We start from the raw sequence: 16,302 nt of genomic DNA, 5'->3' as shown, positions 1-16,302 counted from the left end.
GCAGCAAAGCAACTGCCTGACAAGCACGAGGTTGTGAGTTTGATCCCCAGTATGCCCCCCAAAAAAGATACCAAGGCAGTAATCATAAGAGACAAAAAGCAAACTAGTTAAATCTTAAATTTATTAATGAAATTTAAATATTACATTTATGTATGTATTTACTTACTTTTTGTTTTATTTGGTACCAGGAATCAAACTCACGCCCTTGCACTTGCCAGACAGGCACTTGTGCCGCTGAGCTAAATCTCTGACCCTCACTTAAAATTAGAGTTATGAGGTCTGTGCTTGAAGCATGCAACCCCCATATGTGAGCAAGCAGCTCTCCCATCCTGGAAGGACAAGAACATCCATCTCTAAGTCAGCTGTGCCTTTATTTCCCTTTCCCTTGGCATGGGACAGCAGAGGCACGAGAGACTGGCCCTGGGCAAGGACAACACCTGGGGACAAAAGGAAGCTACTAGACCCCGTGACTGTGCAACAGGCCATTGGGACCTCTGCCTCACAGCCTGCAGCTAGCAGCCAGCGACCAGAGGGTGGCTCGCCCTTCCCATCACCAGTGGAAGCAAGGACAGCTTGGCGTGGACGGTCAGCACTGTCAGGGCGGGCAGACAGAGGGCGCTGGTGCAGGAGGGGTCTCAGACACCGACAGCCCTAAAGCCAGGCCGGAAGATGGTGACTGAGTCCAAGACTGCAGGTCGTGAGAAGAAACCACTCATTGCAAGACAAAGGAAGTTTTTCATTGATTCATTCTTTTTCTTTTATGTTTTTTAAAAATTATTTTTATCTTTCCTTCACTGGATTTTTAAGGGCTTGGGATTGTTTCTCCCCCTTTTTTTTTAACTTTTAGTTTCTTTTCTTTCTTTTTTCCCTTTCAACTTTTTTTTCTTTCTGATCTTTCTTCTATTTCCTATATTTTGTTTATCTTTTCTTTCTTTTTAATATTTTTTCCTTTTCTGTGACTGTTCTCTATTATCTCCTTTTACTCCACAATAGGACCGCATCCCACTTTTCTCCTCGCCTACTCATATCTCATTGGTTAATTTCTCAAATTTTGCTTTTGCATTCTGTGGTTCCCTAACCCCTCTGTCTTTATTAGATAACTACTGAGCTTTGTAAATATCTAACTAGGTAAAGAACTTTACACTATTGCCATTGAATACTGTTCCAGTATTAGTGTAGATAAAGTTGTTCATTTAACCATAGGTCAATATTTGGTTTGTCTTCCTTTTTTTTTTTTTTTTTTAAGAAATATTTAGTGAATTTGTGCTTGTTTTGGCAGCACATATACTAAAATTGGAACAATACAGAGAAAATTAGCGTGGCCCCTGCAAAAGGATGACATTCAAATTTGTGAAGCATTTCATCTTTAAAAAACAAATATTTAGTGAATTTACTCAAATGAAGTTTAAATGATACACAAATGAAAACTATTAGCAATCTGTACACAGTGAATGAAAATTACCTAACTTTATGGACATTTCTGGTTAAGCATTCTGTTTTGTCTTAGTGTTCACACTGTGATTATAAATCTCTTTTCTGTGGTGAAAGGTGGCATAATTATTTGTCATTAGGCATTTATCAATATTCAGTTTGTCATTGAGGCTGACTTTATTAGTATAGCCGAGTCACATAGCAGTCGTCATTAATTGGCTTTCTGGGGAAGCCAATACCCAGATTGCCCTGTCATCAATACTGCGATCCATCCCTGGAGAAGTGGGTAGGGACAAATATGCGGCCGCCTCCCATTCTAAGTAAGTGAGGTGGCTGAGTCCCAGGACAGTGGCAAAGGTCCACAGTTAGTCACACCCAGAGGACACCACTGAGAAGCAGACATTAATTGAAGAGGTCTCCAAACCAGTTTTAAAAAGCTTGCCATTATAATCTCCCTGCAAACCTCAACACAAAAATTAGACACACAAGAAGATAAGCCAATAAAATGCCTCCAGAAGCCCCCTGTCAGTCAAAGCTCACCGTGAGGACTCGAAGGGAATTAGACCAAAAACCACATACCTAACTTATTTGAAATAGTATCAGGAGAGATAACAAGACAGATCAATAAAGCATTTGGCAAATTCTCGGGAAACATAATTAAACACATATGAAGCTAAATAAAATAATCATCAGGTCTAGAGAGACACAAATAAAAAACAGCATAGCTGGCTTTTCTCATGATTGTTTTGTAAAGTAACTTCAAATCTGGGGTATGGAGGCCTCCAACTTTGCTACTGTGGGTCTCTTCTGGTCCTATATGAATTTTAGGATTATTTTCTCCAGTTCTGCAAGGAAAGCTATTGATATTTTGATTGAGACTGCATTAAATCTACATATCAGTTTTGGAAGTATGGCTATTTTGATGGTATTTGTTCTGCCTGTCCAGGAACAAGGAATATCTTTCCATTTTCTTTCTTTCTTTCTTTCTTTTTTTTTTTTTTTTTTTGTCTTTTTCCTTTTTATCGGTACCGGGGATCGAACTCACGACTGCCTGCTTGTAAGGCAGGCACTTATGCCGCAGAGCTAAACCTCCAGCCCCCTCTTTCCATTTTCTGATGCCCTCCACAATCTCCTTATTCAAAGTACTGTAGTTTTTGTTATAGAGATTTTTCACTTACTTTGTTACTTCCTAAGTAATTTTTCTTGAAGCTATTGTGAATGACATTAGTTTCCTACTTTTTTCCTCTGGGTTCTACTATTAGTATATAGAAACACTGTTGATTTTTGTGTATTGATTTTTGTATCTTGCTACCTTGCTGAATTTTTTATTAGTTCTAAGGATCTTCTGGAGGAATTTTGAAGGTCTTCTAGGTAAAGGATCATGTCATCAGAATGTTTCTTTATAGCTGAGGGAAGCAATAAATACTACGAGTATTGGTAAATACTAATGGGAAAGACTTCATATAAAAGGAAAATTTGATGGTGTAAGAGAGAAAGGGTAAATTACTAGAGAAATGCCCTGTGTGGATGATGCAGAAATCTGATTTTTAACTTTTCTGTCACATGCGTAGGGATTGGCCTCAGATTAGAGCCTACCTGGGGATGACAATGCCCCGTGTGTGTACCATTGTTGCCCCCTGATTGGTGTGTTCTGAAATTTTGTTTCAATTTTTTTCTTCTTGTTTGTTTCTTTTTCTCCTTGAAATAAAATGGATTTGGAAATATAAATAAAAAGAAAGTGCAAAAAAAAGATTAGCGCCTAGGTGATTATAATTGAAGTAACACAGATTTCTGGCATGGAAGCTCTTAGGTGGTGAGAATCCAGGAGAGTTATCTTTTGCTGGCTTCCATCTCCTCAACAGAATAAGAGGCAAGATTATAAGTTCATTCTTTTTTTTTTTTTTTTTTTTCTGTTTTTATTGGTACCAGGGTTCGAACTCACGACCGCACATTTGCAAGGAAGGCACTTATGCCGCTGAGCTAAATCCCCAGCCCCCTGCAGGATTATAAGTAATAATGACGCTAGCAAAGGAGTTGGAGATTCGAGGGGAAAACAGAGGAGAAATCATCTAGGACTACAAGAAAAATGAAAAGATTAGGAAGTTTAGAAGTAGCCTGGCTCCTTTCAAAGTGTGCTTGAAATTCATGGTAATGAGTTTAGATGGAAAATACTCTAGAATTTTATATATTTTCTCCAACTTAGATGCATGAGGGTGGATACAAAATCACTGGGGGGCTGGATTTAATCTGGGTTGCTCTTTTGCCAAGAGATCACCATGAAATGAAAGAGATGAAAGCAATTAAGATTAAAATCCATAGAAAAAGCCAGTGATTTGCAGAAGAACTGAAATTTGGCAAGGAGGGAGGAAAGGGCATCCAGAGATTCAGTGCTGGAGAAAGTTGACAGGTCCTTATGAGATCGAAGCATTGTTGGACTTTGGGTAGTGGAAAGAGCTGGAAAGAAGGACCAGGAGAGAAGAAATCAGGGTCCGAGGCTGAGGTTGCTGGCTTTACTAACCAGCAAGTGAGAATGTACACACGGATCACCCACCGAGTGGGGGGTGGAGAGCAGGCTCCAGGGTGCTGGATGCTTGCCAACCCTCCCAGCACTCAGCACCACAGGGATGGGCGCATGCGTGCGCATGTGCGCTTGTTTAAGTCAGCAAGAAAATAAATTGCTTGATAATCCTGCCATTACAGTAAAACTATAAAACACTTCTAATCTGTCTACTGTACAACTAACTCCCATATAGAAAAACGGTGGTCATTCTTTGGCTAGAAGATGAGCATTTTAAATTTCGGTTGATTCTCTCTGTAGAAGTGCCCAGAAAGCTGTTGGGAATATGGATCTAAAAACAGGGGCAGAGCTGGAAGTCTGGGGAATAGACAGTGAAAAGTTGAAGCAATGTGTGTGGACGCGATTGTCTGGGGAGAACGTGTACAGCAAGGAAAGGCAAAGATGAAAAGCCTGGGAGAAGCCACATTTACAGGGCAGGAAAAACCAGAAGAGCCAAACGTAAGGGCAGGGTCAAGGAGCCACAAGAGGAAGGAGGACTCCTAACAAAGGAGCGGCCGAGGGTGGTGCAGAAGGCGAAACCCGGCAGGGTCAAGACAGGCCATTAGACAGCATCCAGTGTCAGCGGCAATCTTGGAACAGTCTCCTCTGAAAGACCAGGGCTGAAGTGAGACAGGGTGGGCCATAGAAGGGCAGGGAGAATGTGGCGGGAAGGTGTGTGGATTGTTCTTCGCTAGTAGTTAGTGGAGGAACGTGGCCTGGTGACCCAAAAGATCTGTAGTGTTCAACACAGATGCAATTTCTTTCTAATCTTTCTACCTCTGCAGACACAGGAAGTGTGGGGAGGCCTTAGGCAGTACGAGGCTGGGCCTCCTTCCAGGCAGGCCCAATACCAGAATGACTTGCTTGGCTTTCTCTTTCACAAGAACCGTAGTAGCCCTAGGGCAAGAGCACAGTTTATTCACCTTTACAGCTCCTCTTTTCTCAGTTCTACAGTTCTGCAAAAGACAGGCAAAGCTCTTCTTCTCTGGGTCTTCTCTGTCTCATCATTTCCTTCCCTTCCAATTTCTGGCCCCTTCTTTCTGTTGGATGACTCATTCTGGAAACACAGCTCTAGCTGGGGATGTCAGTGTGCTAACCCAAGAGGTATCCAACAGCCCTTGGGTCCCAAGAGCTCCTAAACACGGAGCCCAGGAAGACCAGTACAGTCGTCTAATGCTCTTGTTCTTAAATCCAAATTGAAGATGAATTTGATTTTTAGGTGTTTTGGGTGTAAACATTTAGCTACTTTTCACCTAGGGTATTTTCTAAAGGGCCCTCATGGCTCTCAGTGGAACACAGCCAGGTCCCCTGTGTACCGCAAAAGGATCCATCATACGCACTCCAGCCCGGGGCCCTCCCCTCCCACGGTATTCAAAGGATGGAGAAGAGCCCTCCATAGCAGCCACTGCTTTCTCCCCAGAGCAGTGCAGGGAGCAGGGTGCAGGCCTGGGTGTAGGCAAGGGAAGGAGGGTGAGGCTCCCGAGCAGTTCCCGTGGGAGCGCCGCCCTCTGCTGGTCACAAGAGGAAGCGGCAGCGCCCCCTGCCAAAGAAAAAGCCAAGGAGGAGTTAAGGTTTTACACACACACACACACACACACACACACACACACACACACACGACACACCAGCAGAGACACACACACACAGGACACACCAGCAGAGCTGGGACCCCCTGAGCAGCAGAACGGTAGTCACAAAGCTCAAACTTCAGGACCTTCAACCTGACACAAGCCCCTTCTAACCCACGGAGAGGCCTTAGCAGAATGTTCAGGTGAATATGTTTTGCAAAATTCACAAAACCTATTTGGGCTTTTTTTTTTTTTCCCTAAATAGAGTCTGCCACCTTGATAAGTTTCAGACAACCCCCCTCAAACTTGCATCCGACTCTGATATAATTAGCTACCTCATCCAGAGCTCACAGAGCAGTTTTTCACCCCAATGTCCAGCCTCCTTCCCCGTCCCTCCCTCCACCCTGGAAGTCACACAGAGGACTTAAGAGGGAAGCCTGCGCCAGGAGGTCCTGGCTCGGACTGGTCTCCAATCCATCTCCACCGCGCACTCACTGTGCGTCCCCAGGCATGCGGCTTAACCTCTCTGTGCCTCTCATTCTTCGTCTGTAAAATGTCATCGAAGAGAACGGTTAACTGCTGGACACACACTTTTTGAGTTGCTGTGAGAATACAACCAGAAAACGCAGTTAATTGTGTTTCGTGTCTACCCTGCAGGGGGCGCTCTAGGAACAGTGGTTGTGGGAAAGATCTATAAAGGGTAACTGAAATGCGATGTGTCAAATACACCCTTAGCTTTTTCTCTTCAGCTTTTTTGTTAGTACCTGTTCTAGAACAGAATGACTCCATTCCTCATGGAGAGCTGGTTCGTGTACGTAGGGCACCTCAATTCTTTTGCCATTCCTTCCTCTCTCTCCCCCTTCCATTTTTTGGCCCCTTTTCATTTGCAAAAGATCTAGTCTCCTGCTTCCTATTATCTATCTTTAATTTTGCTCCTTATTCATATTTTGGGAGGTGTTTAAGCTTGTGCATTTGGTTTATTTTACTTAACATGGCCCTCAAGGTGCATCCACTTTCCTACAAGGGACTCAGTTTATCCTTCTGTGAGGCAGAGCTGTACCCTTTTGATACACTCTTAGCTTGAATTAACTCTCTTGCTGGTGCAATGTTTGAGTGTCTACCCCAAAAGTTCATTGCTGGAGCCTTAATTCATCCATATGGCAGTTTGGGGAGGTGAGGCATCCTGGAAGGTGTTTGGGTCATAGGAGTGCAGCCTACATGAAAATATTAATGCCTTTCTTGTGGGAATAAGCAGACTATAGCAGAGTTTAGGGCCCCTTTTTCTCCCCTCTCCATTTCCGTCACGGTATGAAGCTGCTCAATGCCTTCATCAAAAATGGCTGCCAATCTGGGACTTCCAGACCTCCAGAACCATGGACCTAAGTAAACTTCTTTCCTTTATAAATGACCCAGTCTCAGCCATTCTGTTATAGCATAAGAAAATGCACTAAGATGATTAGGTTGAATCTAACAAACTCACTCAAAATTGAGAGTTTTACTTTTTTTCAGTCTACAAAATTGGTAGTTTCAAAATGACAAAAATATGGGCAAGTAGGAGTGGAGGTTATCAGTAGTGAGCCTCGGGCCTTTCTCTGGGATATGGTGAATCTGTGCTTTGCCAGGAGACTGAGAGGAGTGGTTTGGTTACTTGCTGTCTCCTCGCTCCTGGAACCCCTCTCTGTAGCCATTTAAAAAGGTCTCTGACAAAATAGCTCCTCCAGGTCTTCCCCGTAACCATTTCAGCAGCTGCAGGCACCCCCAGAACCCGGGAGGACCCTCTGCCGGCAACACTCCTTGAAATGCTGCCCCCTGCTCCCCTGGCTGTCCATGGCTCCAGCTGCTCAGCAGAACACAGCTCCTGTGTGGGAGACCCTGGGCTTGGGGATCTTTGCTCTTCCGGCCCCTGCCACCCAGTCTATGTAAGTCTCCTTCTTCGCCTGGCCCTCAGGGAAGAGAGCAGGATCTGGTGGGGAGAAAGCCAGGTTCAGTCGGAGTCCACACCGCAGAGGCCCCATAAGGGGACCAAAGTCCTCAGAGTCTCAGGCCCCAAGCTGTGTTTGAGAATCACAAACTCCCAAACAAATCCTGGCTGCTGGTGCCCAGGCCCCTCTGTCTGTCCTACATGGTGGCCTGCAAGCCCCGTGCTGCAGAGAATTCTGGAACCTGACCCTGAGCTGGGCATTCAGCTGGTTGATGAGGCACCTGCAGTCCAGACGGCTGTCCCGCAGTGGTCAGGGATGCTCTGCCTCGCACAGTGTTGGCGGGTTTCCAAGCAGCAGAGGGTGACAGAGCTGTTAGTACACAGCACCCATGAAAGGATGAGGGGAAGCAGGTAGGAGCTTGGAGCTTCGAGACCACCAGGCAGACCTGGCAAAGCTTCTGCCTATCCCCCAGGAGCTCAGGAACAAAGACATCTGAGGTTTCCTGCTAGATCGGTCCTTTGCTGGGCAGAAACAGACAGGTCCCTATGCACACCCCTGCTGTGCCCACTCACTGGCTGGGCCCCAGAGTCTGACCCCAGCCCCAAAGCGGAAGCTGAATTTGAACACCACCTGGACGCTGAGGCCGTCAGCTCACCACGCTTCTCGAGGCTGGACAGCAGTCCTCTCTCAGGAGGGTGGAGTGCTATAGCTCGGCGTCTGCCAGCCTCACTCTGTGTGGATGCCCCTCCCCACGCCCGTGTAAGAAGCAGCACCCCACATCTCTGAGGCTTCTCTAGAAGAGTGACATTAAGGTCACCAAGTACAGGCTCCATGTTCTGTATCTGGCCTTGAGCACAACAGTCCTAGTGGGTCTCCTTCCATGTTCTCATTCTGCACACTGTGAGCAACTAGCTCTTTTAGACACAGTTGTTTTCCGGGGGAGCAGGCAGGGGACCCAAACCCTTATCCTCGAGGCATCTGAGCCCCTAGGAACAAGGGAAATGCACTTTTCAGATCCCTCTGAGAAGAGATGTGGTGCCCAGCTGTGAGGAATGTGGTCAGCAGACAGTCTCCAGCTGTTTTCTTCATCAGGCCCTTCCTCGGGTCCACAGCAAACACCACTCTATCCTTGGAGCGAACCCAAGTCAGTAACTGAGCAAGATGGCGGACAAGGGCCTTGTCTTGTGGCAGCCTCTGCTTAGAAGCCGCCCATCGGCCCCGCAGAATTTTGTCACATTTGCATTATCAACGGATGCCCCCGCTCGGATGCCCCCACTCGGATGCCCCCGCTCGGGTGCCCCCACTCTGCTCAGCCCTGCTCTTCCCTCTCCTTTAACAGGTATTGATCCTCAGTTAAACAACTGCATGCCCCCCCCCTGTTTCTCTTTCTTATTTTCTGGAGACTCCAGCTGCAACACTTGGTATCAGGGAGGGTCCAAGAAAGTCTCCATAGTCAAAGTGAACTAAGTGACTCAGCCAGTCGGCGCTAGCCAGCCTTTGTTAGTAGCCACCCTAGTGCCAGCACAATGGGCACATGAACAAAGTGGCCATGGTGATAGAGACCAAGACTATACATGGACCTCACAGCATGGACTCCCACTTAGCAAGGAGAGTCTGCTCACTGTAGCCCTGAACATACAATCTGGAGGCACAGAGACCCATGCTTAGCCTTGCATCGCACTGTTCCCTGAAGATACCAACCAGCCAGAAGGTGTGCGGGCTACATTTGGCTCCTTCTATCCTAAGAGGTCAGCGATTCATCCTCACAGGGACAGACCTCAATTCTAGTGTGGTTTGCCTTTCTCTCCCACAAGGTCTTGGCCTGTACCGCTCCCCAGAGGTGCATGGGATGCCTGCTTCGCAGAGGATCCCACACAACACAGCATGTATCACACAACTGTACCTGGGGTTCATTGGAATCACATATGGTAAGATACGCAGACATGGGAGTGACAGTCAGGAAGGGGGATCCCTGGACACAGGAGACATAGCCTGTCCAGTCGCATAGGAAAGGAACAGGGTCGGTCAGGGGACAAGAGAGGAGAGAGGGCAGAGACCAACGCCTTGACGGATAAGTAAATGTTGACTAGATCCGTGGCTCCTTTAGGGCATAGTCCTCCTGGCCCCAGCCAGATTATGCAATGACCACACTGTGAAGTCTCAAAGTCAGGGCAGGAGGTAGAGGCAGCTGCCGAGGGGCCCCTGGTGCCGCTTGGAACCGCCCTCTGCACTGTCCTCCCAGCACTGCGGATATAGTTAGTGAGGCATCTCTAACGCCTCCAGGGACAGAGAAGTTTGGGGCACAGGGGATCCTCTCAGCAGTCTCGATCCGATGTGTGCCGGGCCTGTTCAGCTACCCTGAGAGCATTCAACCGCCTTTGGAGCATAGCCGCCCTGTCCACTAAGTCTCCACCTTCTGCTCTCTTCCTTCACCACTGTATGAAAGGAAGGGTTCTTTGGAAGCTGCGGGAGGAACCCTCTGGCCCTCACATAGTTTTCAATTGCGGTTGCCCTCAGTTTCTTATTACGTGCCTATAGAGCACCACTGCAACTCTCCACTCCCATCTCCCATCGGCCTATCTATTCATGTACAATATACATCGCGGGCTGCGTGAGCGGTGAGGCCCCGCAGCATGCCTTGCTCATTGCTGAGAGGCTCCCTGCAAAGGCTGCAGCCTCAGGTGGGAGCTGGAACTGGAATTGACTCTGAAGGAATCCAGAGCCAAGGCTGCCAGCTCACATGTGCCCGCAGCTAAGCAGCGAGTCCCCTGTCTGAGAGATGTCAGAGAGGCACACATCTGCGCCTGCCACGCAGACAGTGACACACGTGCTCAGAGCAAGGTCAAACCCAGAAGTTGTGCCTCAGGTTAGTAGAGAGGTATTGGGCAGGGGTTCACCCAGGGATAAGGTGAAAGGGGATTTTGCAGGCAGAGAGAGAATCAGATGCTTAAAGACAAAGCCAGGTTCTAGGGGAACAAGGAGTCCAGGGGAGCTGAAACACAAAGGTTGGCAAGTAGGGGATACTGGCATAAGCAGTGAAAGGGACCAGTCACATGGGACAGTGTTTGCTGGGCCACAGAAATTCCAATTCCAGCCTGTGGCTGACACAGGGCACTGGGAGGCTATCCATCAGGCCAATGACCTGGTCAGTGGAATCGGGAGCAAGACTTCTCTGGTAGCTTCCAGGAGGTGGAGCGATGAGGCGGGACTGGGAGGATGCTACAGTGGTCCAGCAGAGATGGAGACGGTGGGGTGAGGAGGACACTGAGCAGTGGACTCTGAGGGGTGAAGGAAGGCTGGAGCCCAGGACAGTGCCCTGGCTTCTGATCTGAGCGTCCGACTGGCCGTGTTCCTGGTCCTAAAAGATGATCATATACCTCCTCCCACCAAACTCCTCTTATGCCTCTTCCCACACCGGGCCCCTTGCAGCATTAGAGAGCCCCCAGACCCCTGTCCACCTGAGACACACACCTAGGGAAGAAGGCTCCCCACAGGAAGTGTGCCAGACAGCGCCCCAGCCCCAGCTCATGTGCTACAGCCCTGCCCACGCCGTCTCCCACCCTGACTCAGGCCCTCTGTCCTCTATCAGTGGGTACTCCAACAGCTGAGGGCCTTCCCAGATAGCCCCGCCTGACCTACCTCGCTTCCCTCCACCCAGTGCTCCCTTCACTTCAGCCTCACTGAACCGCATTTCTTCTCACTTCTCTTCCCTCTATCTGCATTGCTCACATGTTCACAGCCCAATTCAAAAGCCGCCTCCTCCGTGAGGTCTCCTCTAACGCCCCCATATAGAAGTGTCTCCCTCTTCCACCTCCGCTGACCTCATATTGTCTTCATTACTTCCTCATCTGTTTGTGGGGCTTCTACATATTTATAGTTCTATCTTACTAGATACCAAGAACCCAAAGCCCTAGTAAGTTGCATGTTTTGTGGGAAGGAGCAAGACAACACAGCGGAGCCCCAGTGATGGGGACAGGGACCAGGGAGATAGTGTGGAAGACTCTACACCCGCCCTAGCATCTCACTGCAGGAAGGTCTGACAGCCAACAGCATCCCAGATTAGTTGGCTTTGTGTGCCACAGCGAAATACGTGAGATAGTTAACCCATCATGAGACAAGGTTGGCTTGGGCTCACAATTCAGGAGTTCCGGTCTAAGACTGGGTGGTCCATTGTTCTGACCTCTGTCAAGGGTGGTGCACTGTGGCAGAAGCATGCAACACTGCTGTGCCATGAACCAGGAAGCAAAGAGAAAGAGGAACAGACGGGAGTTCCAGAATCCTCTTCAAAGACATGTTTCCAGTGACCTTAGAAACTCCCATTTCCTCAAAGTTTCACACCAGAGGCCCATGCTCTGACGCACAGGTCTTTGGGGAAGAGTTACTGAAGCTACTACAGCCTTAACACAGCACCCCTTGTGTGCTGCCCACATGAGCACACCTAGCCCCATACAGACTGCTGTCGTCAGGGGTCGCAAGAAGAACAAATACTTACAGGACACAGAATTCATAATATTATTTTATGATGGTCACCCAGAGTTAAATACAAGAAAGTGCAGGAAATATCTCTATAACACTGAAGACCTAGAAAGTCCAGCCAAGGCCCTAGATGCCACAGCAATGTCCTCTATGAGTCCAGCTGAAGATCTAGAATCTATGACAATGCTTCTCATGAGTCCAACCGGAGGTCTGAAGCCCATGACAATGACTCACGCAAGTCTATTTTACAGATCTGCACTGGAAAGGCCCAAAAGTTAGTAGTGGAGGCTAGAAAGTCTATGCCAGAAGGGTGAAGGAGCTGTGCCGGTAGGTTATAGGTTTTGCACTGGAGCCAAGAAGCAACACTCAAAATAGGAACCAGGGTTCCCCTGAAAAATACCACAGCCACTCTCAGCGACAAGGTCCTGAGCTCCTCTGAGGACAATGACCAAATCATATCAGAGAAGCCAGCATGACAAGCTCCTCCAGGAGAGCCAGTGGCTCCAAACAACAGCAATACTTAAAGAGCCCACAACGCTATGCTCTACATTTCCACATTTCTATTTATGCTGGCAACCTCTCTCAGGCGGGCCATCCACACTCAACACCATACTGATTCAGTTCAGCTGGTGCTAAATTGACCACCAGTTTTTTAACACATAACACAAACTTCAGTCTGTCTTAGACTTCAGATTATCAGTCTCTAACCCAACTACTGTTCGGGGTGAGGCCCTCTAGGAACTCAGAGGGTTTTATGTCCCTGCCGGGCTCTGGCTCTGCCTATTCTCCCTCTCATTATTAATCACAGCCCCCAGATGCTAACAGGAGGAGAGGTCACCCCTTTTCTTTCCATCACATCTTATAAAATCCTCCTTGCTGTCTTCCCACCAAACCCCAACTGTGACCAACCTGGACTGTGCCCTTGTGTAGGGTTAGGGTCCCGAAAGATGCGCCTCAGTGTCACCCAAGGAAGATCTGATTTACAGCTCTTGGAAGTGAGCCAGGCACCAGGACCTCTGTGCACCAAACAACACCAGGTAGGATGGCAACATGCAAGGTCACTTCTACACGGGTTCAGGAATTACTCAGAAGAATAAAAGGACAGAAATACGCAGACCATGATGGAAATAGTTACCAGATTATCCAGCATACTCAGGGCCACATACTCCTTGCAGATGAGGAAAGAAAGATGTAGAAATTCATGGTTGATATACATGAGAGGCTTTCCCTAGAATTAGCAGGAGTTTCTACTCACCAGGGACCACAAGCCACTTACCACCCTGTGCTTCCCTTCTTCACCCACAAACAGCGACCATGTGGATTGTTGGAGAAAGCTAAATGAGTCAGTAGAGATCAGTGGTGATGAAACTTAGCGCTTTCAATAACAAAAAGGCAGCTGTGACACACATGGTATAGGTTCATCACCACTGATATGGGTGTAAAGACCACTGCCTGGGTTGCAGAAAAACCAGTATCAAACTGAATGGAAGACTCTTTGCACCGAGGAGTCTGGAAAGCAACTTTATTTTAACGCTGGTAGGCTGGGGGTGGGTGGGTGCTGAGTCAGAGTCCAAATCAGTAGCCAGGACTCAGATTAGAGTTCAGTCTAAATACATTTTGCAAATAGGAAGTACAAGACCAGTGGCAGGTGATTACCTTGATTGGTTACACACACTGAGTCACACTTGTCAAGCAAACTAGTTCCAAGAAGGTTTCCTTACAAGGAATAAATAGTTCACTGTAAGGTAGGAATGTTCTGGTGTGAGTGGAGCAGGTAAAGTTCAATGTGTCCTTGACTGGGCCAGTCTGTCCAGGACATGAAGTCCTTGGAACAAGCTGGAAAATCTATACCTATTTTCTAAGTAGAGAAACCACAAGCCTTTCAGCCGGACACAGTCAGTTGACCTAGTACATTATCAGAGAGAGCTGACAAATGGGTGCAGACAGTCAAGGCTACTTGACGTTAGCAGGTGAACTGCATGACAGGCAGCAGGAGCACAGTCACAGGCCATTAACTGTTTTAAACGTTCGCTACAAAATATCTGCAAGTTTGCTACTCTATGATTTTGCCCTTACACCTGGACGTAGAGAAAGTGTTATTATTGTTGCTTTTTAGGGAGAAAGTGTTATTATTGTTGCTTTTTAGGATGATTAGAACTGAAGAAATGTGTATGCACCTTGATAAATCTAATTAAGTGCCCAGAAAGTTTCTAAGTTTGTTTGTTTGTTTCTTTGTTTGAAACAGGGTCTCACTAAGTAGCCCCGGCTGGCCTCAAACATGCAGTGATCCTGCTACTTCAGCCTCCTGAGTGCTGGGATTAAAGGCATATGCACCATGACACCAGGCTTGAATACTTTTATTGTCAGATGGAAAGTGTGAAATAGTACATTGACGTACATCAAGAAAAATTAAACCGTAACCGAGAAGATTAGCAATAAAGTTCACCTGGAATCCTGAATGTGTGTGTTCTTCACAATCTTGCTCACAATGATAGACTTTTCTATCTAGAACAGAAAATTACTTGCTTTGTAATTTTAATGGAAGTCATTTGTAATTTAAATGAAAACCATATTTGATTAGGTCATGAGGTTTTGGGGAATAAATTAAGTTCAGGAAGAAAGACGATAAAAAATTATATACATAAGCACATATCTTGAGCCCAGCTATATAATATGAAATCCTCCATAGCTATAAAATTAAATACAGCTTCTGATCGATTCACAGCTAAAACTCTGATGAAGTTATAGTCATCAATGCCTTGCCTCCAAAGGTATCTATTTAACACGAAGGTTAACGAGACATTAGGGTGATTAATTTTGACTGGGTCACAGGGTGCCCAGATAGCAGCTAACCATTACTCCCGTATGGATGTGAGAGTCTTCACAATGACAGGAACAGTCGAGCTCACGGACTGAGCTGGGCAGGCTGCCCTCCCAGATGTGGGTGGGCATCCTACATTCTGCCAAAGGCCTGCATAAAATAAAAAGGTAGAAGGAGGAAGAGTTTGCTCTCTGACTGACTGAGCCAGGACACTATCTTTTTTGTAATTAAGTTTATTGGTTTAGTTTAGATATGTATAATGGTCCCACTCCATAGGGAACCTGCCCCTTGTCCATGATACGTTTTAGATCTTTCTTCTTTTCCCATTCCCCTCCTCTCCCTCCAACCCTTCTTCCCTTCATTTGCAAAGCTTTGTTGCCACTTTATCCTTTTTTATTTCATTTGTTTCTTTTTGCTTCCTGCCCCATCCCCCTCAGTTCCTCTTTCTTTTTGAACAATTTCTTATTTCACAATTTTTTTTTGGTCTTTTTCCTTTTTACCGGTACCAGGGATCGAACTCACGACCGCCTGCTTGCAAGGCAGGCGCTTATGCCGCTGAGCTACATCGCCAGCCCCTATTTCACAATATCTGTTATACATCTTGGCTCTCGTTTACACTTTCAGTGCCTCACACCGGAGACAATGCAGCATTTGCACACATGTGTCTGACTTATTTCACTTAAGAGTGTGGTTTCAAGGTGCATCCATTTACCCATAAGTGATTCAAGCTTATCCTTTTTTTTTTTGCCCCCTTAGTCTTTTTGAGATAAAGTTCCACTTTGCAGTTTAAGCTAGACTTGAACTCACTTTGTCGCCCCAAATCACTTTTTAACCCAAACTCAACCTCCCAAGGGCTGAGATTACAAGAATGAGCCACCACATCCAGCCAAATTTATCTTTATGGCTGAGTAGTACTCCATTGTATAAAAACATCTTTTTATCTGTCTATTGGTTGAGGGACATTTGGGTTATTTCCAATATTTAGCCATTACAAACTGTGCTGTAAACATGGGTATGCATATATCACGGTGGTATGATCCTTTTAATTCTGTTGGGAAGATACTAAAAAGGACAACATCTGTGTCAAATCTCTAGTCCTAGTATTTTTAGGATTCTCCACACTGATTTCCACAGGGGTTGCACCAGTCTGCACTCCCACCAACAGTGGAGAAGGCTCCTTTTCCACCACAGCACCCCCAGGATTTATCATTGGTTGATTTCTTGATGATATTCATTCTTTTGGGGTGAGATAAGAGTCTCAATGTTGTTTTAATTTGCATTTCTGGAATTATCAGTGAAGTCCAACATGTCTTCATATATTTATTGTCATTTTTAATTCTTCATCTGAGAAATATGTATTCATCTAAGATGTCCATTTTTGGACTGGGTCTTTAAATTTGGAGGCTCTGATTTTTTCAATTCTTTATTTGTTCTAGATACTAGTCCTTTGTCTCAGGAGCAGCTAACTAAAAATTTTTCCTCTCTATTGGTTTTTTTTTTTTTACTCTGCTGGTGATTTCTTTTGTG

The 16,302-nt window shown here is 46.4% G+C and overlaps 1 non-coding gene across 1 annotated transcript; it reads left to right on the top strand.

Annotated features, from left to right (window-relative positions):
• The first annotated feature begins 1,263 nt into the window (after positions 1–1,263).
• Positions 1,264–1,370, top strand: LOC111753650 (U6 spliceosomal RNA). Its single transcript, XR_002788438.1, has one exon. It is a non-coding gene; the product is annotated as a U6 spliceosomal RNA (small nuclear RNA).
• The last annotated feature ends 14,932 nt before the right edge of the window (positions 1,371–16,302 follow it).

Source organism: Cavia porcellus, unplaced genomic scaffold, assembly GCF_034190915.1.
Source record: "Cavia porcellus strain 051 isolate PalLab524CR breed Dunkin Hartley unplaced genomic scaffold, mCavPor4.1 scaffold_14, whole genome shotgun sequence".
NCBI classification, from domain to species: Eukaryota; Metazoa; Chordata; class Mammalia; order Rodentia; family Caviidae; genus Cavia; species Cavia porcellus.
Note: the sequence above shows the minus strand (reverse complement) of the source record. Positions and strands in the feature narration are given on the sequence as shown.